Source organism: Acomys russatus, chromosome 15, assembly GCF_903995435.1.
Source record: "Acomys russatus chromosome 15, mAcoRus1.1, whole genome shotgun sequence".
Lineage (NCBI taxonomy): Eukaryota > Metazoa > Chordata > Mammalia > Rodentia > Muridae > Acomys > Acomys russatus.
In genome coordinates this window covers 36,590,054-36,617,213 of record NC_067151.1, presented here as the reverse complement: position 1 = coordinate 36,617,213, position 27,160 = coordinate 36,590,054, and positions in this window count along the sequence as shown.

The following is a 27,160-nucleotide window of genomic DNA, read 5'->3' as shown; positions in this document are numbered from 1 at the left end:
AGGCACCAATTTATTTTGAATAATGATCCAATGTCTTCTACACAGATAGGGTTTTATTTAGCTCCAGGAGCATGTCTTTTTTTTTCTACTTACATTTCCTGGAAAATACGTGCATAGTTTGTAACCAGTCTATGAATAATGAAATGTCTTCTAATGAATGGCAGGCTTGAGACTGTTCAGAATTTTAACCTGGGTAAACAAGCACATGTTTGCATGTCTGTCTAGGTTTATGTGTGCTCATACGCCATTCCATAAACCATCTCACAAAAAAGTCTTTTTCTGCCACCCACTTTATGCAGTGGTGTGTGTTGAGGAGAGTGGTTCTGCACAGGAGATTAGTGATGTGTTTCTGTCTAGAGACAGTGCAGGAAACTTTAGAAAGTAAAGCATGCATTCCCTCAAGATGTTCCTGCAGCTATACTATTTGGCTAGAAGAAGCAAGAACATTCCCTTTGTTTATCAGATTATACATCTTTTTCCTGTGGAAAGACACAAAGTCTCTAACTATACTGAGCAAGTATAAAGAATCAACCAGCGAACATCAGAGAGCCTGGCCTCTGGGTGTCTGTCACCCCTGAATCATTCAGCACCTTATTTTTATTTCCAAGTGTATCCAAAGCAGGTGGATGAAAATGATGAAACAAGGACTCATGCTGCATTGCCCCATATAATTTGGGTGGAAAGGGATCTACACACAGCTAGTAACATGACCTGGATTTATCAATTTAGACTCTTAGCTGCTCAGATTTTATAGAGATGGAATGAGATGGAAACTACATCAATAAGTTAGAGATACTTAATTCCATTTACATTTGAAGGACAATGACACAAAAATAATAGTAAGTTTTATGTTACTTAGCCAATACCTGTTGCATTTTATACCCCTTTTGAATTTTGGTTTGATTTTTCTCATGACTAATTTACCGTTAATTTGGTGTCAACAGTAGGATGCTGTTGTACCGAGGTAGGTCACTTTTACAGTATAAACCTTGCAAATGAAAAGCAAAATCAAAAGGCAAGAGGCAGTTTCAAGTTTAAACACAGTTACACACACACACGCGCACGCACGCACACGTGCATGCACGTGTACACACAAATATCACTGTAATTGTACATTGTAATTTCATCTTATATGTGTTTTACTTATCTGAGTTTTAAGTGCAAGTATTTTAAAAGGCTCCTCTCTTGCTAATTTTACAGTACTAACTAGAAAGAGAGAGTGAGTGGGTGAGGAGAGGAATGTGTTTGCGCATGTACACCATTGCAGATGCTTGGTAGAAATGCCAGCTCTGCTATATTGAAGTGAGCCTTGGGTTCTGTAAATGTTCCCTATACAAGAGTTTCAGGGATGTATCAACCACACAAAATGGAATCACTCTAATTATGTGGCCATTGTAAAATAGACAATAAACCCAATGAAGAAAAGTCATTAAGCTATCAAGAAATGCAACTGCTGCTTTTAAAAGGAAAAAGGCAGCTGAAAAGTAAAACTTTCCCTTACGTTTGTTTGCCTCGTGGTACAAAACCTTAGTAAATATACAAGAAATGTTGGCACCTCTTACGCACCCTGCACTTCACTATCAAGGTTGCACACCTGTGCTGATCTGCATCCATTTCCACTGCTGGCTTTGAGGGGACAGGACTGCTCCCTGGACACCTGTGACCACAGAGGTGCCCTTCTTTGATCCCTTCATGCTCTCAGTACAAGCTGTGTTCCCCAAATTCCTTTTCGATTTCCTGAGGTTCTTCTTTTACCTGGCTCTGCTAAAGCCTCATTCTCATCTCTGTGTATCTGGATGAGAGCAGAAGGCTCTGGGCAGCCTCTCTTCTATTCCTTCTTCTGCCAATAGTCAACCAAGTTTGCTAAACAGATTGGGTTTTTCCTCCTGCCATTCTGGCCTTCAGGCCACTCTTCACCTGCCACTTATGAGGGAACCGTAACTACCAAGTGCGAGGTCCTGTTTCTCCATCTCAGGCAACAGCTCGCAGGCCCCATAGGTTCTCTGGCTTTGCCTCATTTCCTCTCCTGGTTTGCTGGCATCAGCTTTCCAAACTCCAGCAAGATGATGATGCATCTCTCAAGAAGACTGCTGACACTCCTATCTCGACCCCTGTCTGGGCTAAATGGACATCTTGCGTTTTTAGACTTTCCTATACCTTTCTGTCTCTAAGCATTCACCCAGACATTTTTTGTTTCTGCTGTATATCCATCTATCTTCATACATAACTGTGACATCCTCCTGAGGAGATGCTCTGGGTTACCATTCTGGTTTATTGTATTAAAGCCCGATGCCAGGAAGTGTGTAGTCATCAACATAACCCACATGAAACAATACAATGCTGGCAGGGGAGATGGCTGAGAGGCTAAGAACAGGTGTTGCTGCTTTAGCAGATGAGAGCTGGGTTCCCAGCCCCACTGCCCCCATCTCCGCAGTAAGTGGCTACAACCCCCTGTAACTCCTGCTCCAGGAGGATCTGGAACTTCTGTTTTCCAAGGTTTTCTGCACTGACATGCATATATTGGCACAACACACACACACACACACACACACACACACACACACTGGAGAAACAAACATACAAACAAAAGCATGGCTTTTCCGAATAAATAATAAAAAGTCCCAGTCTCAGAGATCTCTTTTGGATATTTCCTTTTATACTTTCTAAAATGACATTATAATTAGCCTAGAAATACTCTTAATTTGCAAAGATCATAGAAAACAGAACATGGGAGTGAAGAATGAAAATATGCAGAACCTATATGGAAATGGGGAACCCACTTTTTAAACTCTCTGCTGGGTTGTTCTAGGCAATGTGCCTTCCTTTTTCAAGGGAGGGGGTGTGTTTCTGATCCTCATAGCTCATGCCTAGATCACAAACTGGTTGATTTTCTTCTGGGAAGATGAAAATGTGGTGTGGTACTAATGGTGACTCCTAACCACAAGGCATGGGCTGGACCCCAGAGTAGTCCCCTCACAGCCGTCTTGTGGCTCTCCTTCCACAGACTTAATTACCCAGAGTCAACCAAGAGCTAAACATGGCAAATGGAAAATTCCAGGGATAAACAATTCCTAAATTTTAAACAATTTTTATTACAGTATGCTATATAATTCTTCTATCTCCTATTGCCCTATTAGCTATTATTGCTGATTTTTCACTGGATATAATTTATAAGTTAAACTTCTCTATAGGTAGGTGTGAACAGAAAGAAGGTCTAACCAGAGAGGCACGTAGATCTTGGTTAAGAGCCGTACAGAGCAGAGTGTTCTGGGGTACCTCTTTCACTGGCAGTTTTCTGATTGTTCTCTCAAAGTTTGACCAAGTCTTTTCTTCTCCACCCTCCTCTTTTTCTAGGCAGAGGAATGCGCCTGGGTGTGCAAGGCAGTGGTTTACAGTCAAGCTAAATTGGTCTAATCTTCCAGGGTATGTTTTTCTGGGTCTGTCTGCAGAAAGAACATTGAATCCACATGTCTTGTTTTCCTCTTGCTGTCATTGACATCCAGCAATCAGCATCTGGTCTGTTTTCAGTTTTATGGCTTTTTTTTTTCTTTCTTTCTTTTTGTCATAATGTGGACTTTTTATTGTTCTAAACTTACCCCGGATGCCAAGCCCCTCTAAACTATGACATTTTCTGCAGGTCAGTGGGTGAGGATTATTACTTTGGGCTGTAAAATGAAGAATAATAAGCTGTATTTACATTCTTTTCAGGAGATGAAGTCATGATTTAACCAAAGTATCTTAAAGGTGAATTTTGTGCTTTTTAAGCTAAGTGGCTATTTAGGAACATAATTGGTAATATATAGTCTCACTCATGAGTACAGCACTGTAGTTTAGTCATAACCTCGGCTTGCGTTGGTTCTTCTTGAATTTTGCACAAGCTAAGAAATTAATTCTGCCCGTGTGAAATGTGTTCATCTTCTGTTTTTGTTTCATTCTTTAATTTTTGAGGCAGTATTTTCTAGCTAGCTCTTGCTGGCCTAATACTTACTAGGCTAGCTTCAAACTCGTGACAATCCCCTTGCCTCTGTCCCTTTAATGGTAGGATTTTTAGATGGGTGTCATCATGCCAAGTTGTTTTTAAAAATTGGTTTTGTTGTCTTTCCTCTCTCTTCCCTCCGTGCAGAGCTATTGTGGATCTCAGCTCTTCAGACTTGCGAAACAGGCACTCTGCCTTCTGATCTTAGTGTGGAGCAGGTAGGGAGGCTGAGAACAGGGTGGATGGAGTAAGGGAGGCTGGGGCTACTCTCTCTGTCTTACTAATATTTAAAAGTCTCACACTAGGACACTCCTTGCAGTGAGTCATAGATTCAGTAGTGTTCCTATGACCTTATGTTTTGCACACAGTTAATTATACGAGTCTCTGACTAGCCAAAATTTTAGCAGCAAAACAACCACAGATCTCTGTTTATCCTTAACCTGCAGGTTCTCAGCTGGTTTTATTTTATATTTGGAAAGCACCAGGACCACCCTGAAAAAAAGATGATAATTTTATCCTTCATAATAGTAAATAAACATTGGTTTTCATGAGAAAAGTTGAAGCCACTGACATCTACACTCAGTAATTAACTAATTGGGTTTGTTTGAATGCCCAAAAACAAATGAACAAGTTAGAAGTAGAATACAACTTCTTTCTTTCTTTCTTTCTTTCTTTCTTTCTTTCTTTCTTTCTCTCTTTCTTTTTTTAAGGTGGAGGTTTCAGGACTGCACTGACGCAATTGTGGGAGTGGCAAAGGGGATCAGCTTATTCTAAAGAAATTTTATTGTGTGTTTATTTATTTATTTATTTATTTGTTTATTTATTATTTTTATTTAATCACTTTACAGCCTGATCCCAGCCCTATCCCTCCTCTCCTCCCCATCCCACCCTCCACCACACCCCTCCCCTATTCCCTCCTCTCCTTCTTCTCAAAGAAGATGAGTCCTCCAAGGGGCACCAATCCAACCTGGCATCTCAAGTCTCTGCAGGACTATGCACATGCTCTCCCACTGAGGCCAGACAAGAGAGCACAGATAGGGGAAGGGGATGCAGAGGCAGGCAGCAGAGTCAGAGACAGCCCCTACTCCCATTGTTAGGGGACCCACATGATGACGACCAACCTGCACATATGCTACACATGTGTAGGGGTCTAGGTCAAGCATATGCATGTTCTTTGGTTGGTGGTTCAGTCTCTGTGACCCTCCATGGGCCCAGGCTAGTTTACTCTGTACGTTTTCTTGTGGTGCCCTTGACCCCTCGGGTTCCCTCTATCCTTCCTTCCACTCTTCCACAAAACTCCCGGAGCTCATCCTCTTTGGGTGTGGGTCTCTGTATTTGTTTCTATCAGCTGCTGGGTAAAGCCTCTTGGGAGACAGTTATGCTAGGTTCCTGTCTACAAGCACATAATAGGCCCTCTTCCATGGAGTGGGTCTCAAGTTGGGCCTGTCATTAATTTGCCTCAATCTTGACTCCATCTTAATTGCTACACTTCTTGTAGGCAAGATAAATTTTGAGTCAAAGGTTTTATGGGCAGGTTGGTGTTCTCCTTCCTCCACTGGCAGTCCCACCTGATTACAGGAGGTAGCTATTTCAGGATCCTGAACCTCTGCTATCTCAGCTAGGATCACTCCCATAGACGCCATGGAGTCTCCTCCATCCCAGAATTGCCCTCCATCTATTTCCATTCTCTCTCCAGGTCTTCCTTCCCACATCCCATCCTCATTTTTTTTCACATCTGATTCTCATTCCGTTTACCCTCACCAACCCCTCTCCCACCCAGATCCCTCCCTTTATCCACTTCAGATGTCTATTTCATTTCCACTTCTGAGTGAGATTCAAGCATCAAGCCCTTCTCGGCTACTTTGGGTCTGTGGATTGCAGCATGGTTATCCTGTATTTTATGGCTAATACCTACTTATAAATGAGTACATAGCATGGGTGTCTTTCTGGGTCTGAGTTACTTCACTCCACATGATCTTTTCTAGTACCATGCATTTACCTAAAAATTGCATTCAATTTTTTGTTTGCTTGTTTGTTGGTTTGTTTTTGTTTTCTGAGACAGGGTTTCTTTATGTTATCTTGGCTGTCCTGGACTCGTTTTGTAGACCAGGCTGGCCTCAAACTCACAATGATCTTCCTGCTTCTGCTTCCCAAGTGCTGGGATTAAAGGCGTGTGCCACCTTGCCCGGCTTATGTTTTTGTTTTTGATAGCAGATAGTATTCCATTGTGTAGAATTGTTCACAGTTTTCTGAGAAAGCACCAAATTGATTTCCAAAGTGGTTATACAAGTTTGCACTCCCACCAGCAATGGAAGAGTGTTTCCCTTGCTGCACATCCTCAGCAGCATGTGATTTTAGTTGAGTTTTTGATCTTAGCCGTTCTGACAGGTGTAAGGTGGAATCTCAGAGTCATTTTGATTTGCATTTCACTGATGGCTAAGGATCTTGCGCATTTCTTTAAGTATTTCTTGGCCATTAGAGATTCCTCTGTTGAGAATTCTCTGCTTAACTCTTTATCCCACCTTTTAATTGGGTTATTTGGTTAGTTGGTGTTTAATTTCTTAAGTTCTTTATATAGATATATTTTGAATATTAGCCCTTTGTCAGATGTAGGGTTCATAAAGATCATTCCAATTCTGTGGGCTGTCATTTTGTTCTATTGAAAGTGTCCTTTGCCTTGCAGAAGCTTTTTACTTTCATTAGGTCTCATTTATTAATTGCTCATTATAGTGTCTGAGCTCTTAGTGTTCTGTTTAGAAAGGTGTCTTCTGTGCCAATGAGTTCAAGGCTAGTCCCCATTTTCTCTTCTATTAGATTTAAAGTATCTGGTTCTATGTTTAGGTCTTTGATCTACTTGGACTTGTGGTTTTTACAGGGTGATAAATATGGATCTATTTGTATACTTCTACATGCAGACACCCAGTTAGACAAGCATCATTTGTTAAAGATGCTTTCATTTTTTTCTCTTGTGTGCTTTTGGCTTCTTTGTCAAAAATCAATTATCCGTAGGTGTGTGGGTTTATTTCTGGGACTTCAATTCAATTCCGTTTTCAACCTGTCTTTTAAAAAGCCAATACCATGTGATTTTTATTATTATTACTCTGTAGCATGGCTTGAGATCATAGCTAGATATGCCTCCAGAAGTTCATTATTGTACAGGATTGTTTTAGCTCTCCTCAGTTTTCAATTTTTCCATGTGAAGTTGAGGATTGGTATTTTAAGGTCTGTAAAGAATTGTGTTAGAATTTTGATGGGAACTGCATTAAATTAGTACATTGTTTTTTGTAAAAATGTGCATTTTTACTATATTAATCCTACTGATCCATGAGCATGGGAGATCTTTCAATCTTCTGATATCTTGTTTGAATATTTCTTCATAGACTTGAAATTCTCTTGCATGCTTTTCAATCTCTTCCTTCTGGTGGGGCTCCCTTGGCAGGCCACTATGGTAGAGGATAGGCTCAATGCTGATGCCACCTTGTGTGCTGGGACAGGTAGGTATGGGAGGGTTCCCGTTTTCTGAGGGATAGAGGAAGGAGGTTGGACTGAGAGGAGAAGAGGGAGAGGCTTATGACTGAGATGTAAAATGAATATATAAATAAATTAGTTAAAAAATACTTGAGGATCTTTTCATACAGGTCTTTCACTTGCTTGGTTAGAATTACACCAAGATATTTTATATTATTTGTGGCTAGTTTGAAGGGTGTTATTTCCCTAATTTCTTTCTCAGCCTCTTCATTGCTTGTATAAAGAAGGGCTACTGTTTTTTTTGTTTGTTTGTTTGTTTTTAGTTAATTTTGTCCCCAACCACTTTGTTGAAAGCGTTTGTCAACTGTAGGAGTCCTTGGTAGAGTTTTGGGGGTCAATTATGCATACTATCATATTATCTGCATCTATGGATTCTTTGACTTCTTCCTTTCCAACTTACACACTCCCTTCATCTTCTTTAATTGTCTTGCTGCTCTAGTTATAACTTCAAGTATTATGTTGAGAGATGTGAAGAGAGTGGACATCCTTTTCTTGTCTCTGATTTTAGTGAGACTACTTTAAGTTTTTCTCCATTTAATCTGATGTAGGCTATTGGTTTGCTGTATATTTCCTTTATATTGTGTTTAGGTATGTGCCTTCTATCTCTGATCTCTCCAAGACTTCTAACAAGAAAGCATGTTAGATTTTGTCGAAGTCTTTTTCAGCATCTAATGAGAGAATTATATGATTTTTTTTTTCAGTTTGTTTATATGGTGGATGACATTGATGGATTTTTGTATGTTGAACCATCCCTGCATGCCTAGGATAAAGCCTATTTGATCTTGGTGAATGATGTTTTTCATATGCCTTGGATTCAGTTTTCAAGTATTTTATTGAGTAATTTTGCATTAATGTTCATAAGAGAAATTGATCTGAAATTATCTTTCTTTGTTGAGTCTTTGTGTGGCTTAGGTATCAGGGTGACTGTGGCCTGGTAGAATGAGTTAGCAATGTTCCTTCTGTTTCTGCTTTATGGAATAGTTTGAGGAATACAGATATTAGATCTACTTTGAATGTCTTATAGAATTCTGTGATAAAACCATCTCACCTGGGGCTGTTTTTTGGTTGGGATATTTTTTTAATCGCCATGTCTTTTCCGTAAGGGCATATAGATCTATTTAAATTGTTTACTTGATATTGAATTAATGTTGGTAAATGGTATCTATTAAGAACATCATCCATTTTGCTTGTGCCCCCACATGGATCTGGAAGGGTGCGAATAGGCAGAGAGGACTTTACTATGGTGAATAGTATTCCCTCACACACACCACAGGCCTCCATGGGGTGACGGCAATGGGGGTGGAGGTCAGAGTGCAGCTCACCTCTCTACTGGCTATGTGCCATGTCACTCAAGCAGGTAGGGGATAGTTAATAAATTTTTAACTAAACTCCATATTAAATACTATGTAAGTAACTCTCCTTCATTTTCTCATTCATTTACCCACCACAGATAATTGAAAACCTAGATCTTGAATAAAATATTACTTGAAATTATTTAGTTTAAAATTAACATAAATATTGCTGATCACTCATACTTCTTTCCTATCATAGTCCTATCATATTCATATATACAATGCTACCAAAATGAATATCAATATAGTGACACCTTATCGTATGCATAAAGAGACCGTATGCATAAAGAGATAGTATGCATGCAGAGAGGACACCTAGATATCAAATTCTCATCAGAAAGGAGATTTATTTACCCAGAAGAGGACAATGAGGAGGAGAAATGCTACTGGATTTGGCAAAGACAGTAGCAGATGGCTCTAAAACGGAGTATTTTTTAAAGGAGGAAAAGGGAAAGTCTGTGCTAGGATGAATCGGAAAGTCCTAATGGGACAGGTTAGCTAGTGTAGCCAAGGAATAAATTTTGCTCGCTGGATCTTGATGTTCTGGAAGTTGGACCTTGGGGGTCAGCCTCAGGAAAGAGTCAGGCATAAAGGAATAGACAGACAAGGAAATGGACCTTGTTGGCTAGCTTTAGCTTAGGGAGACATTCCCTTTAGCTGAACATTTGAAACTTTTGGAAGAGCAAACGGAGATGGAAGTTTTGAAACAAAGAAGGGATAAAAGCTTGGGCACGGGGAAACTCCTTCCATTTGCCCAACTTGCTGGCAGTTATTAAAAAGTTCTGATTTGGATCTGTCCAAGTTTGGTTGCAGTGGCATGTAAGCTTAGCGGTCCTTAATGCAGGTACAGGGATTTGAAATTCTCAAGAAGGCATCCCAGAGGGGAGCCTGCAGGGATGGTGAATGGATTATTCCCATGGGGAGAGTGGAACCAGTGACCAGTCAAGGCATCCCAAGAGGAAGGTTTGAGTAGGTGAGATTGGTGCATTCTGTTCCAGAAGTTCACCAGCACTGGTCAGAGACGAAGGGCATATCCTGTTCAGAGATGGTCACCTAGTACATGAGAGAGAGGGGAGGGAGAGAAATTGTGTTAGTAGAAGGAGCTCTCACCTAAGGGAGAAAGTCCTAACTGAAGGTCAAGGAGAAATCCTAGGCATAGTGGTAAAGACAGTGACTGGAGGTACCTCTGCCTCAAAAGGTGCCAGAAAGGTTCTGCTCAGTCAAAGAATCATTTACACTGACCTGGAAGGGGAACTCACCAATCAAACTGGTTCTGCATGCAGCCATGTAGCCATCAGGTAGCCAGGAAGTGAGCCACTTTGAAATCATGGCTTTGGTAGTTGGTGGAGGGGAGTCTCAAAATGATGGAGATAGGGAGAAATCTCATCCTCTCAGATAGGCCACAGGTGGGAAATTCAGGCTGTTGATTGACAGGACTTATCTGGATTCCAATTGATCTTTGAGGTGGATTCCCTGTAGCTTATAAGAATCCTTTTAAGGTTACAAATGGAGATAAATTACAGACATGTTAGCTTCACCATTGTTTGCAATTTGTGATGAAATGCACATTCTGGAAAGTGCAGTTGACACACATTATCTGCTAACAGCATAAACACTCTTCACGGTGAGCTCAAGGAGAGCAGAAGCCTTCCATGAAGTAGAATGGGCTAAATCTCCCTTCATCTTGATTGTCAGCTTCGGTTTCCATCATGAAGAAGGGTTTCTTCCATTTATTCAGAAGACTAGATGTATATAAATCTAGTACAATGAGAAACATTTTAAGTTTATAGTTAAATGACAAACCAAAGGAAATATAAAAATTTGAGCTTGGAACTATGATCATGAATCATATAGTGGAATGTGTTTGCCATTGTTAGATTAATATGTCAGAGCTCCATTGATTAATGTCAAAGCTCTAGGCAGTCTCATTACAACAGTAGCATAGCAACAGGGAGAAATCTGAATCCTTTTTATCCATTTAGGATAATTAAAATTAACTTTTCCACCTTCTAATATTTATAATATGCATTTATCAACCTTCAAACACCTTCTTAGACCCTCAAATACATTCTTAGCAGCTTACCTTTTAATTTAAACTTCTGTATCCTTATCCAATTATTTACTGTGAGACATAGGTGAAAATGCTGTGATTAGTCACTGTTCTTTGGCTAAAAGAATGGTAAAAGTTCTACCCGAGACCTGGATTTTGAGTCTGGTTACAAGGTAGACTATATCTAGATCTGCCAGTAGAAGCTGTAGGAATGAAGCTTAAGGCCTGGTCCCTGTGTGTGAAAAAGAACGAGAAGGCATCTGAAGCCTGTTTATTCTTAACATGAGGTCTGTGAGTAAGATGAACCTGTTTGCCTTTTTAAATAAGAGATCCAGTACCTAGTAGTTTTAACGAGCTAATGAATTGACTAATAAAGTAACATGATGGATTACTTTTGGCTAAGGAGCTAATTGCCTGTTCCCTAGCTATCAAGCTACCATTAGATTAGCCATCAATATAATCAGAGACCTGAAAAGGACAAATTGTAACCTAAATGAGTCTGTATATTAATAAAAATGACAAAGATGACTGGTCAGCTATAGTCCACTACCTAGACATTATCCCATGCTCCTGTGGTTTTTATGGAACCATGGGCAGAGGCAGTATTGCCATCAGGTACAGAGAACAAGAGGCTTTTTCTGTGGAAGAAGAACGTGTGAGAGTCTGATTTCACATCGTTTTCAGCAACATGAGACAATAACTCTCCAGGTGTCCAGTTTGTCCACAGTTCAGGCTGGGCCCTTGAAGAGGATGAGGCACTGGAGACCATCTTGCCCAGTGGTTAGCATACCACAATCCAGGGTTGAAGTCATCTGTCACACCGAAATCTTCTCAAAGACCTTAGGGGAACTACTGCGAGGATTTGGGAATCTCTGTTTATTCTAATAAAGTTACACATGTTAAATTCCATATTCAGCACATCTCTGGCAAGCTTAAGGGTTAGCATATTTGAGTTAAGCAATCTTTGTATTTAGTTATCTGTTCAAACTACACCTTGTATACATAAAACAGAATGTTATGATCTTACTTTATTTTGATTTTGAAAATATGTATTAAGTCTAAATAAAGCTCAATCATCTAATCAATCGCATTGGTTCTTAGCATGAATAAAAATATATTTCTGGTGATCTTAAAGGGTTTGTTCATTTATAAGACCTCAATCACTAAAGACTAGGACTTTATGTTTTATCCCTGTTAAGTTGGAGCCTTAAAATCATAAACACAGTCCATAAAATAATTGGAAACCTTTTGATTTTTTTATGGTATAGCACTATGGAACATTAACAGTTTCCCATATGATTTAGTTTATGAAAAGCCCATAACTTATAAATGTCTAAGGAGGGTATATTAGTAGATTAATGAAAACAAGGCTAAACATATTGACGGCAGTGATGTTTAAACTTTTTGGATGAACACAGAGCATAACAACTAAGTTTTATCAAATCCATTGGCCAAAAAGCCACATAGGCAGTTGGTGGTGGGAGAAATAATATTTCATCCATGCATCTAAGAACTAGTAAAGACACAGGTAGTTAGATATGTTGAACCAGAGTTGAGTCATATATGCAGCATGTTGTAAAATATAAATTTCAATTTATATAAAAATCTATACTAGTTTAAAATAATACTTGTCATTTTCTTAGTCTAAAAGAAGATAAAAGATTTTTTTTGAGACTAGGAAAAAAATCAGAGAGGATTTTTTTTTTAATTTTTATTTTTAAGAGTTGGGAGTGGTGATGCACACCTTTAATCCCAGCACTCCTGAGAAAAAGGCACGTGACTCTCTGTGACTTCGAGGCCAGCCTGGTCTACAAAGAAGTCCAGCACAACCAAAGCTGTCTCTAAAAAAAAAAAAAAAATCGAAACAAACAAACAAACAAACAAAAACCAGAATAAAAAACTGTGTAAAACAAAACAAAACAAACAAAGATTTATTGGGCTGGAGAGATGACCTAGCTGTTAAGAGCACTGTCTGCTCCTCCAGAGGTCTTGAGAAAATACATAATGGTTCACAACCATGTACAAAGTGATCCAATGCCCTCTTCTTATGTGAATGCACAGCACTGTATACATATTAAATCAATACATCTTTAAAAAAATAAAAAATTTAAAAAATTTTTTAAAGACTTGGAAAGTACAGTCTTAGAGATAAGATTAGAGGTTAGATATTAGGAAAGGTAAATCATAGTTTTAGGTATATGGAAATCATCTGTAAGATTTTGAAATTTTGGTATGCTAATTTTTGGCTTTGAATGAGACCAGGTTTTTGTAACAAAGAGCCAATTAAAGAAAGGTGGTAAGGGCACATGCTTATAGGAGTGGGGGAGGAGAAAGCAGCAGCAATTGGAACCACGTGGGATAATCTCTAAGTAAAACTTAGGATCAAAATAAACAGCCAGAAAACAGAGCAGCAGGTGGCACAGGTGGCTCTCATTGGCACCTTTGTTCCTGCCCTGGCATGGTACCCTCCAGCTTTGGCTTTGGCATAGCTTACTGCACATCAGTGCTGAGGTGGGGGTATCCCAGGGCTCTTGAGTCTTTTCCCCCACCCACGGGAGTAGTGATATCAGGAAGATCTGGAAGTTGGGTCTTAAGAGGAGTGGTACAGTGCCAATCAGCTGCGGCTGCAAGGAGAACCCGTATTCAGCCAGACTGGTCAGCAACACAGATGGGATCATGTTTCTGTGGCATGGCATTTACCTAACTGTAGATGCAGTGGTAGTTCTAGTGTCTAGCAAGCAACCTCAGGCAGCAGGACAGGGCAGTGGGAAAGCAGTGATTAGCAACAGGTGGGACAGAAGGCAATTCTGTTGCAGACGACCTGACAGGTACAAGGGTTCCAGCGTACCTGAAGAGCTCATCGGGCCAATGCACCAAATGTTATCATTAAAAATAAGATGCCATGCAACAAATATGTTATGGAGAGACTTATTTGGGGATAGGGAATCGGAGAGGAGTTAGGGCCTGAGTGGGCCCATGAGGGGATGAGGAGAGAGAGAGAGAGAGAGAGAGAGAGAGAGAGAGAGAGAGAGAGAGAGAGAGAGAGAGAGAGAGACAGACAGAGAGACAGACAGAGACAGAGACAGAGACAGAGACAGAGACAGAGACAGAGAGAAACTGTTGATTCTTTTTCTCCTGGGCCCCTGATGGTAGAGGTAGGTGATGAGGTTGCTAAGCAACCTAGAGGCAGGCTAGCAGATTGTCTTGTGAACCAACAAGAAAACCTGCCTTCTCAGTTGGGTATAGTTCCTTGGTAACGAGAATTCTCGAAGTGCCAGTGGACAAAGATAGGCAACTGACAAACAGAGACAAACCAGGGGTACTGCTTGAATCTGAGTGTATTTGTAGGCAAGTGTTTATACACATTTTTTGGAAATGGGGAGTGTTTTGTGGTTACATTATTTTTCATTGAAGGAAGTTAGGCATACCCAATTCAAAATACAGGATGCAGAGTAATAATGCTGTCATCAATCTTGAACTGCCAAAGATAGGATTGCAGCTCATGGGGGTAAGGCAGGAGAAACTTGGAGAGAGATGAGAGGGCAGGAGAAAGGGGAGCCAGGAAGTGCTATTAATAGAGACACTCAGATAGGTATAGCAAGCCAGAGCCAAGACATGAGAGAAGAATGCCCAAGGCATGTCGTGGAAGGCTGTAGAAGGCTCTAGGAGCCGGAGAGACACTGGCACAGACAAGGGAGGGATTAGTTAGAGCACATGGGTGAGAGAAGCAGCTGAGAAGGTAGATTTTATAAGTTAGAGTCAAAGTTGATGGAGAGGAGTCACTGATGTAGTGGGGCAGCATGGTCAAGATGAGAGGTAGAAGGGGGTGAGAAGGGACTAGAAGGAAGGTGCCTGACAAGGAGGGAGAGAACTAGAGTAGGGTGGGTTTCATCAGTGGAATCAAAGGTTCAGAATATGGATTTATAGCAGGAAGGAGCTGAGGCAGCTGCAGCTGCACTGGTGCAGGCACTGTGGCAATCTGCTGGTGGTGTGGGCTTTGATGAGCAATAGGAGGTGAGACAGGGAACAGAATGGGGGAGGGGAAGGCTTGGGGAAATGTAGAAGACACAGACTGAGAATCTCCAGAGAAGGCTAGACAAGGAGGAAGAGGAGCAAAAGGATTTCCTTCCATCTTTCAGTGCTCCTAGAAATTGTAAAGGTCTCTTTCGTTTGATTACTTAGGGATATAAGGGTCTTTCTTGACTGCTAAGATGTACCAGTAATGGTGGGTATGAGTTAAAGTCCCATGAGATTCTTTAAGAGATATCCCAGAGGTGACTTGATCTGGATGAGGATGGTGGTGGTGGTAGCAGTTCCCATCAGTAGAGGTAGAGGTGATCAGGAAACCAAAGTTGAAGTTAAGGCTTCCCTAAGACAACTGAGTGGTCTCAGGGAAGAGGTCTTTGATCCTACAAAGTCCTGGAAAGAAGGAGCCTTCTCCACGCCTCAGGAGGAGCAGTACCTAACATCCAGGAAAAAATCCAGTACCTGTACAGTATACTGAACTTTTAGGAGGCAAAAATGTGGCAGAAGTGAATTTTATGGAATTTTCCACTATTGGGAAGTAGCCATCCGTCCTACAGCCCAGAGTATATATGACTAAGAGGCCATCTGGAGGAGGAATTCACTGTGGCAGGAAGGCAGTGGCAGGATGTGTTGCCTGCCCCCACCACACATAGCAGGGAAACTGGAGGATCATTGCTCATCACCCCATGTCCTGGGGGAATGTCTAAGACTACTAGTAAAGGAAAACACACCAATTAGCCTCTGTTGGTTAAAGGGAACCGGATAGTAAAGGAACCATACCAGAATGGGCTTGGGGGTCCTGTAGATTGATCTGATTCTACAATCAAAGTTTTAGTAGCAATGAAGGGGCTTTGGAACCTATGCACAACACACCTGGACACCACAGTCTCAGCACAAAAGAGATTTATTTACAAGGGAAGGAATAAAATAAGGGGGCAGGGCACTGCAATTGGTTTGGGCAAAGAGGCAGGAGGCTCAACAGGAGATTTCTTGTTTGTTTGGTTGTTTTGTTTTATTTTATTTTTTGGAGAAAAGGCAGAAGTATGTGCTAGGATGAATTGGCAAGTCCTGGTTGGACAGGTTAGCTAGTATAGCCAAATAATGAATTTTGAATGTTGAACCTTGGTGTTTTGGTAGTCAGACCTTGGTGGTTAGCCTTAGGAAAGAGTCAGGCATAAGGAACAAGTCAAATAAGGAAAATGACCTCGGTGGCTAGCTTTAGGAATGTGGAAATGCCTAAATGAAGGAATTCAATGGGTTGGCAAGGGAGAAGGAAGTACGGAGGGCAAAAAGTGCCAGTGCCATGTTTGCAATGCTTAGGCCTGTTAGAGAGCATTTTGGGGGCACAAAGTAAATTTGATATGTATTAAAAGTTCGCATGTATAAATTTCACATTTTGGAACAATAAAGCCGGTGAACTATGATTTGATGATGGGGCTTGCCCAGGTAGATGATTTCTTGGTAGACCACTACTCCAAACCCCAATACAACTTCCACCTGTTCAGAATTCATGTCCTTCCACAGTACACTGTGCTTTAGAGATACTGATATGATACCCATCTCCAAGCACACTGCACTCTTCTAAGTACTGGACTGAGTGGACTGGAGAACAAAGGATCAACGCAGTGAGACAATACAGCATTCTGGCCTCCAAGACACTGTTCTTCTCTGTGTTACTCTGTGGCTATTCCCTCTGAGGAGAGGAAGTAGTCAGAGAAACCCTGCTGAACCCCGGATCGTAGGTGGCAGAGCTCAGATGGATCTAGCTGCAGGAGGACAGTGTCTGCCAAGCCAGTAAGTGAAACAGCTGCCTTCCAAAGGGACTTGTCCTGTGACTGCCAGCTTAGAAAATTCAAAAAACCTGAGTCCCCTCAGCAGATACCTAAAGAAAGGTTAAGAAGACAAAGAACAAAAACAGGGACAGCATGGCTCCACCAGAAAGCGCAGACAACAACGGACACTCTAATGAAGCTGAATCTCAGGAACATGACCATCAGGCTACGCTTATACAGTTATTTGAGAACTATAAAAAGGAAATAAATAGATCCTTCCAAGAATTATAGGAAAATACAAACAAACAAATAAAGACCATTGAGAAGGAAGAGAAACAGGAAACCACAATGAAACAAGTGAAGGAAATGAGTAAAGCTGTTTAAGATATGAAAATAGAATTAGAATCCATTAAAAAAACACAAATCTAGAAAACCCTGGAAATGGAAAACTTAGAGAAGAGATCAGGATCGAACAGGTAAGTGTTGCCGAGAGAATTCAACAAATGGAGGGGAGAATCTCAGGGGCTGTGAAGATACAATAGAAGAAATGGATACATCTCTCAAAGAAATATTAAAACAGGAAAATTCATGACACAAAGCATCCAAGAAATCAAGGACACCATGAAAAGGTGTAATGTCAGGATTTTAGGAGTAAATGAAAAGGAAGATGTCAGGTTCCAAGGACCAAAAATTGTTTTCAAGAAAATTATAGAAGAAAATTCCCCAACCTAAATAAAAAGATGCCCTTGAATATACAATAGGCTTACAGAACACGAAATAGGCTAGACAAGAAAAGGAATTCCTCCCACAACATAATAACTGAAATACTAGGGCTGGAGAGATGGCTCAGATTTTAAGAGCACTGGCTGCTCTTCCAGAGGTCCAGAGTTCAATTCCCCGCAATCACATGGTGGTTCACAACCACTTATAATGTGATCTGACGTCCTTTTCTGGCCTGCAGGAGTATATGCAGGCACAACACTGTATACATAATAATAAATAAGTAAATCTTTTAAAAAACACAAAAAATGCAGAACAAAGAAAAGATATTAAAAACAGCAAGGGAAAAAAGCCAAGTAACATATAAAGCAGACCCATCAGAATCACACCTGACTCAACAGAGACCACGAAAGACACAAGGTTCTGGGCTGATGTCATGCAGACAGTAAGAAACCACAGATGCCAACCCAGACTACTACATCCAGCAAAACTTTCAATCATCATAAATGGAGAAAACAAGATATTTCATGAAAAAAAAAATTCAAACAATATCTATGCACCAACTCCAATACAATAAGGTCAACTACACCCAAGAAAACACAGTATATAGGTAATCTCACAACAGAAAAATCAAAACAGGCACAGCTACACATGATCATCACCAACTCCACAATAAAAGGATCCAACTATTATTGGTCACTAATATCTCTCAACATCAATGGCCTCAATTCCCAAGTAAAAAGACACAGACTAAAAAATGGATGCAGAAACAAGATCCAACATTCTGCTGCATTCTAGAAACACACCTCAGCAACAAAAAGTAGACATTACCTCAGAGTAAACGACTGGAAAAAAGATTTGGTTCCAAGAAGCGAGCTGGAGTAGCCATTCTAATATCTAATAAAATCGACTTTCAATTAAAATTAATCAAGAAAGATGGAGAAGGACACTTTGTTCTCATGTGAGGAAAAATCCACCAAGAGGACAGCAAAATCCTGAATATTTATGCCCCAAATACAAGGGCATCCATATTTGTAAAAGGAACACTTTTAGAGCTCAAATCATGCATCGATCCCAACACATTAATACTGGGAGACCTAAACACCCAACTCTCACCAATGGGCAGATATTCAAGACAGAAACTAAATAAAGAAATAATGAAGCTAACAGAAGTTATGGATCAAATGGACTTAACAGACATCCACAGGACTTTTCAGCCAAACACAAAATAATATACCTTCTTCTCAGTACCACTGAGAATGTTCTCCAAAATTGACCATATTATTGGTCATAAAGCACTCCTCAAAAGATTGAAAAATTAATCCCCTGCATTTTATCATACCACCATGGTCTAAAGCTGAACTTTGACAACAAGAGAATTAACAAAAAGCCCACAAACACATGGAAACTGAACAATGGTCTACTCAATGACAAGCCAGGTCAGGGTTGAAATAAGGAAAGAAATTAAAGACTTTCTAGAATTAAATGAAAATGAAGTCACAACAAATCCAAGCTTTAGGGACACAATAAAAGCAGTCCTAAGAGTAAAGTTCATAGCACTAAGTGCCTTCATAAAGAAATTAGAGATATAACATATGAGATAGCACTTAATGGAAAACCTGAAAATACTAAGAAAAGAAGTAGACACACCCAAGAGGAGGAGATGACTGAAAATCATCAAACTTGGGGCAGAAATTAATAAATTAGAAACAAAGAAAAGAATTCAAAGAATCCACAAAAGCAAGAGCTGGTTCTTTGAGAAAAATCAACAAGATAGACAAACCCTTATCCAAACTAACTAAAAGGCAAAGGGAGAGTATCCAAATAAACAAAATAAGAAATGAAAAGAGAGATGTAACAACAGATACTGAGGAAATCCAAAGAATCATAAGGTCTTAACTCAAAGGCCTATATGCCACAAAATTAGAAAATCTAAGTGATATCGGCAATTATTTTGATAAATTCCACTTATCAAAGTTGAATCAAAATAAGGCAAACAAATTAAATAGTTCTATATCCCAGAGCAAAAGGAAGCAGTCATCAAAAGTCTCCCAACTAAAAAAAGCTCAGGACCAGATGGATTCACCACAGAATTATACCAGACCTCCAAAGAACTAATACCAATACTCCTGTAACTATTCCACAAAATAGAAACAGAAAGACCTCTACCAAATTCATTCTATTAAGTCACAGTAACCTTAATACATTAAGTCTCACAGAGACCCAACAAAAAAAGAGAATTTCAGACCAATTTCCCTTATGAACATTGATGCAAAAATATTCAATAAAATACTTGCAAACCAAATCTAAGAACACATCAAAAATCTCATCCATCATGAGTAAGTAGGCTACATCCCAGGCATGCAGGGGTGGTTCAATATACAAATCCATCAATGTAATCAACCATATAAACAAACGTAAGGAAAAAAACCTGGATGATCATCTCCATACATGCCAAAAAAAAATCATTTGGTAAAATCCAACACTCTTTCAAGTTAAAAGCCTTAGAGAGATCGGGGATACACAACATACCTAAACATAGTAAAGGTAATATACAGCAAGCCTATAGCCAACATCAAACTAAGTGGAGAGAAATTTAAATCAATTCCACTGAAATCAGGGCCACAACAAAGTTGTCAACTCTCTCTGTTTCTCTTCTATATAATACTTGAAATCCCAGCAAGAGCAACAAGACAACTACAGGAGATCAAGGAGGTACAAATAGAAAAGGAAGAAGTCAAACTATCACTATTCACAAGTGATATGATAGTATACATCAATAACCCAAAAAAATTCTAGCCAGGAATTCCTACCACTGATAAGTACCTTTAGCCAAGTGGCTGGATTAAAAAAAAAAAATCAACTTATAAAGGTCAAGACATTCTTGTATACTAGTGACAAATGGGCTGAGAAAGAAATTAGCAAAAAAACACCCTTCATAATACCCACAAATAATATAAAGTATCTTGGTGTAACTCTAACCAAACAAGTGAAAGACTTATATGAAAAAAAATTGAGTCTCTGAAGAAAGAAATTGAAGAAAATATCAGAAAATGGAAAGATGTCCCATGCTTGTGGATTGGGAGAACCAATATAGTAAAATTGGCCATCTTGCCAAAAACAATCTACAAATTCAATGCAATCCCTATCAAAATATCTACACAATGTTTTTACAGACCCTGAAAGATCAATTCTCAACTTCACATGGAAAAACAAAAAATAAGAATAGCTAAAATAATCCTGTACAATAAAAGATCTTCCCGAGGAATATCCACCTCTGATCTCAAGTTGTACTATAGAGCAACAGTAATAAAAATGGCATGGTACTGGCATAGAAAGAAGCCAGTTGACAATGGAATTGAATTGAAGACCCAGAAGTAAATCCATATACCTATGGTGATTTGATTTTTTACAAAGAAGCCAAATCCATACAATGCTGGTCTAACTGGATGTCTACCTGTTAAAAATGCAAATAAATACACATTTGTCACCCTGTATAAAACTAAAGTGGATTGAAGACCTCAACATAAAACCAGAAACATTAAATCTCTTAGAAAAAAAAGTGGGAAAGAACTAGAACTCATTGGCACAGAAGACAACTTCCTGAACAGAACACTGATAGCTAAGGCTCTAAGATCAACAATTAATAAATTGGACCTTATGAAACTGAAAATCTTCTGTAAGGCAAAGGACATTGTCAACAGAACAAAGCAATAGCCTACAGACTGGGAAAAGATCTTTACCAAACCTATGTCTGACAAAGGATTAATATCCAAAATACATAAAGAACTCAAAAAATTAAATATCACCAAACCAAATACTCCAATAAAAAAATGGGGTACAGAGCTAAACAGAGAATTCTCAGCGGAGGAATATCAAATTGCTGAGAAACACTTAAACAAATGCTCAGCATCCGTAGTCATCCGGGAAATACAAATCAAAATGACTCTGAGATTCCATCTCACACCTATCTGAATGACTAAGATCAAAAACCCAAGTGGCAGCACATGCTGGTGAGGATGTGGAGAAACGGGAACACTCCTCCATTGTTGGTGGGAGTGGAAACCCTAGATGTCTCTCAGCTGAAGAGTACATAAAGAAACTGTGGTACATTTATACAATGGAATACTGCTCAGCTATTAAAAACAAGAAAATCTTGAAATTTGCAGGCAAATGGATGGAACTAGAAATGATTATCTTAAGTGAGGTAACCCAGACCCAGAAAGACACACATGGTATATACCCGCTTATGTTATCCCAACAAAGATGTTCTCTGGGAGACTCCACCTAGCAGGGGATTGGGACAGATACTGGGACTCCAAGCTAGACTCTGGGCGGACTGCCTAGAATTGTAGGGAAGAGTGGAGGATGAAAGATTAGGGAGGGAGCAGGAGTTCCACAAGGAGACCATAAAAGCCTGTAGATCTGGGAATGGGGGGGGGGGGTGGAGGGGGGGTGGGTCGGCCTGAACATACTGATGCACCAGTCAAGGACAATGCATGCAGAGAACCAAGACCCCTGTTCAGATGTAGCTGGTGGACAGCTGTATCTCCTCGTTGTGTGGGGGTTGGACGTGGGAAAGTGGATGGACTGCTGCTGAACCTCTGGCATGTACTCTGGTGCCCACAATTTGCTCACTGCCCCTTGGCAAGACCACCTAGTGGACAACAAAGGAAGGGGACACAGGCTATCCTGATGAGACATTATAGGCTGTTGCCAGAGATCTAGCAGAGGTGACTAGGCAGAAAAGGGAGTGAGGGTGAGAATGAGAAGATAAGAGGAAGATGATAACAATCAGGAGGTAATTTGAATAAATTATAATAAATAAAATATATGTTGAAAGAAGCTGGACTGAGGGGGGGTTGTTGCAGAAGTTGATACACCAACCAAGGACCATGCATGGAGAGAACATAGACCCTCTGCTCAGATGTAGTAGACAGGCAGCACAGTCTCCTTGTGGGTCCCATGATCTGGGAAGTAGGGACTACTTCTGACACGGACTTTGGTGCCCCAATGTTGATCACTTTCCCCGGGCTTGGCAGCCTTGCCAGGACACAGAAGAAGAGGATCCAGGTAGTACAGATGACATTTGGTAGACTGAGATCAGATATTAGGGGAGGAGGACTCCTCTTTCTGAGGGAGGGTGCAAGAAGGTATCAGGGAGGGAAGGAGCTACAATTGGAATGTAAAGAATTTAACCTGCAGAGCAAGCAGGTAACATATATTGCTAATCCTACTACATAGGAATGGGACTGACTGAGACATGAATGTCTACAGATAGACAATGCTTCTTGTTGGTTACAGAATCCCTGTGACTTAGGATTAGATGCCATTCTTTGTAAGGCATGAATGAATATTTACAGATGTCTTTTTTTTATGCTCACAAAAAGAGCAGAGAACTAGCCTGCACACCTCATACATTTATAATTTTAGGGCTGTATAATGCTTGTGAGAAATTATATGTTTTCAGAACAAAAGAACCAGACATTGAGGTTGGATCAGATCTGACAGGATTCATTCCTCTTGGCATGTTGGACGCTGATATCCGGCCTTCATGTTCAAGCACCAAGTGCTCCAGTTGCTATTCCTCATCAGAACAGGACAGCTCCTAAGAGAGCTTCAAAGAAAGCTTCCAATCCCAAGTGATCCAGAATTTCAGACTGTTCCACATAGGACTTCTATTAAGACTGGAATTTCTCAACATTTAGAAACTGGACTACAAATGTTATTTCTAGCTCATTTAACAACTTTCTCCAATTTTATTTGGGCCCTTACAAAGATATTATTCGCCACAAATCAGCTGGAAGAAACCTTATTAGAACAATGCCTCATTTTCCTTAAGGGGGTTGGGTAGGTTTTTGGTTGCTTTCTTGGGCTATAGATGTTTATTTTTATTGTGAGTTGGTCATAAGTTATTATTGGTCTTACTCAGAGACAAAACAAGGGTGGACTTAGGCATGTCTCTCTTTTTCTTTATCTTTCTTTCTTAGATTTGAGGATAGGGGTTGAAAAGAAAGAAGGGGGAATATAGAAATATATAGAAATGATAGGACAAAAAGTAGATCAGTGAATCTTCACCTCAACTTAGTGCCTTAATTGATACTCACAAGGTTATTTTTAATTCATTGGTATAGAATTTTGTATATTGGTGCAAAATAAGTTTAATTTTGATACATTGGTATAGAATTCAAATTTAAGATTATTTTTCATAGACATTACATATATTTCCACTCTAATATGAGATATTGTACCCATACAACTCAAATACAATACAAGGTTTACCTCCAATACTTTTAAAGTGCTATTGCAAGCTGTGCAAGATAGTAAATTATACAAGTTAATTGTTAGTTGATCAAGTCATGGTCATGTCCATTACTAGTCTATTTTTATTACAATGATATACATACTAGGTGTAACAGATAGACAGATAGATATGATTCTATAGATATATAAGGTAAAATACTTAGATAAGGTCTTCAAAATTACAGAGACATACAGAATATGGCATTTAAAGATGTTTTTGCTGTTTTAAGGACTCTTTGACAATGAGTCAGGTTAACTCCTGGCAATATTCTGCATAACTCAAAGAAAATGATGAACATCCAAGAACCTCCTTATGGAGAAGGCTTCAATGTGACAAACGAGCCACTGGGCAAAATGGCTTAATTTCTGCTATAGACATAATTCTGACATAATAGGTAAGCTTGGATGCAGGCAGAGTTGATGGTCAAACTCTGCCAAGACAGGGTAAGCAAGCCCTCAATAGTTCCTGACTCACAAGTATGTCTGTCAGATAAACTGGGCCAGAAGGCTGAAGATGATGCTTTAATGTTATAGAGAGAGTTTTGGGTGACTGTTCAGGCAGAAAACTGTCTCTGTCATTTTTTTTTTTTTTTTTTTTTTTTTTTTTTTTTTACTTTGGAAGCTGCTAACCTGCACTTCCAGGTAATTAATTTTATGCCTTCTCAAGTTTCTGGTGAGGTTGAAGACCTGATAGTTTAGTTTTACAATTAAGCGTAAATGTTTAGGGTTTAAGATGTTTTTAGGTCTAGGTAGATGATAATGATGAGATATGATAGATATTGATTTACATTCAGAACTTTAGCCTCATCAAGATAGGGAAGATGGTTTCCTCAAGCCAAATACAAATAGTCAAAACACTATGAATGTAGCATTTGTATAATTCCTGATTGTTTCATGTTTCTTTTTGCTGTAGGTAGTTTATTGTGCATATGTGTAATAATATAAATGTACTTGTAAAAATAAAAAATATTAAAAAAATAATTCTGAACTATTCTTAGTGTGTGCATAGGTAAGGAGCCATAGATCCTCACTTATGCAGGTTTTATAATAGGAGAAAGACTCATAATGTTGATATTGCTTATGTCATAGGGATGCAAAGACTCAGGGTGAAGGAGACATTTCTCAATTCACATAGCAGAAAAATCAACTCCATGGTCTGCGCTGGCTGAAGTGATGATGGTAAGAAACATCTGGGGTTGACATGGAGATATCTCACATCCTTTTGCTAAGATCATAGTGGTCTCTTCACTCTTTCTTGAGTAATAATTCTGTATTTTTTCTCAGTACTCAGCTTTTCTTAATTACTACATATGTTTTGAGTCTGACATCCAGCTTGTCTGGAATTCTGTAGGACGCCAATAGTGTAAAATCCTTTAGGATACATATAAGAAAGGAAAGTAGAGGCAGACCATCTGTATAGAGGAAGGGACCTTTGACAATCAGATGCAGGATGGAAGATAAGCTGATGGGAAGTAGTGTAATAATACCGCTGTAGATGACAGCAATGGATAGAAACATGAAATGAAAGCCTTCATATATACAAAAGAATTTACACAAGTCACAATTTAAGGAGAACATCCTCTAGGGTTAAGACATTTTGACATGGGTAGTTGTGTCTTGTAAAAATACTCAGTGATAGCTAAATTATTTGAATGGCTTTCTGAATGTGGGACTGGCCAGTGGATGCATTAGCTTTGGTACAAATCACGAACCAGAGATATGTGTCCAGAGCCAGCTCAGTTCTCCAGTTGCAACTCCTCACTTCTCATTTCAGCCCACTCAGAATGCTGTCTTCACAGTCAGCAGCACACCACGGCAAGTGCCACCCCACCCATGACCATTTCTTGTTTCTGCTCCATATCATTTGTGGGCTCAGTGCCTTCTTCGTGTCGGTTCCTCAGAGGCTTTAGTGTCGACCTTTGGGCATCAGGTAAAAAATGTTCAGAATTAACTAAAAATGTTTATCATTTTCATGTTTTCTCTCCCATAAAGAGCAGCAGGTCAGAAGACAGCTGCTCACAAAGGCTAGATTGAGGCCCTGGAGAAAGCACGGCACACTCACTGTTCATTCCCCAGTTACAACAGCTTCCCACAAAGTATAGAAAAGAAAAATGTGAAAATGTGCCTTTCTCCCTCTTCACAATCTACCAAAACATCATCATTATCCACTTCTCAATAAAATACAAAGGGCCAATAAAAGAACAGTAGAAATAATAAGACTATTTTTTTTTTGGTAGAAGTTCACAAAATACAGAACTCAACTTCAAGTTTTGCACATTTATACAATCAATGAGTGAGTTCTAATCATTGCCTAGAGAAGCTAAGCACATGCAATTCAGAAGTTTTAAAGAATTCCATTCATTAAAATAAAGACAGGAGCTATGCTGTGCATAGGCAGAGCAATGTTTTATTTGATGAAACACTAGACTTGTAATTTTCCAACATCTGAAGAGAGTTAAAAAACAATCACTATGGTCATGGTGGTTACTCCGAAGCCAGTAACATATGAGTAATGCTTAGGACTTTATGGGTCATCCAAAATCATCAAACAGACCTGCAAAAGTGCTTGCAGTAGGAGCCACACCTTTTTTTTCCTGGGCATGGAAAAAACATGTAAAACTGACTCTCAGTGAAGCCAGAATTGTAAGTAACAGACATTCAGTTTATTTTTAGAGACTGGGTTACCATAACTATATATTTGGAGACTTTTCAGTCTGAGTGAAACACATAAAAGCCTTCTCAGTTACTTATACAGAAAGGTTTCAGTCTCCATCCCATGTCCTCCAGAGCACATAAAATATACACAGCCTAATAATAGGAGCAGACTTAATTAACACATTGGTAGATTCACTTTCAATTAATTTGCCCTAAGCAGTACTCACTTTATGAGATCCTAAATTGTCAGAATCAAAGAGGCATGCCCAGCCCCTACTGCAACATGAGGCAATGGAAGACACATTCTCTTTTAAGTTTTCTTTGGACCATTTTTTTTAAACCTATGTAACACCTGCCTCAGTGTAAACTGATAAGTGGCTTCTGCCCAGCTTCTCAAGAGCATGCTTGCTGCCTCATGATGCCTCCCTTGTGTTGGAAGTTGACACGCTACTAATAAAAATGGCTGGCAAGCAGCTGTAATTAACTGAGAGCTTGGGAGAAGTCAGGAGAGATAGCTTAGTTCCCGGTTGCCCTTGAGTGGTTTTAGAAAGCAACAGGTACTTTTCGCTCCTAATTAAATCAGAGAATACACTGAATGAATGCCATTATATGAGATGAAGAAGGTACATATTTGGACAGGTTTTATTCCCTCAGTTAGAGTCTAGCTTTTCAGTTTGTTCTAAGTCAGGAAAAACTAGCTTCATTCTACTTTTAAAATTAAGAATAAGGTAGTCATGTCCGTGAGAGGTGGTGGGCTGCTGCAGCTTCTATGAAGAGA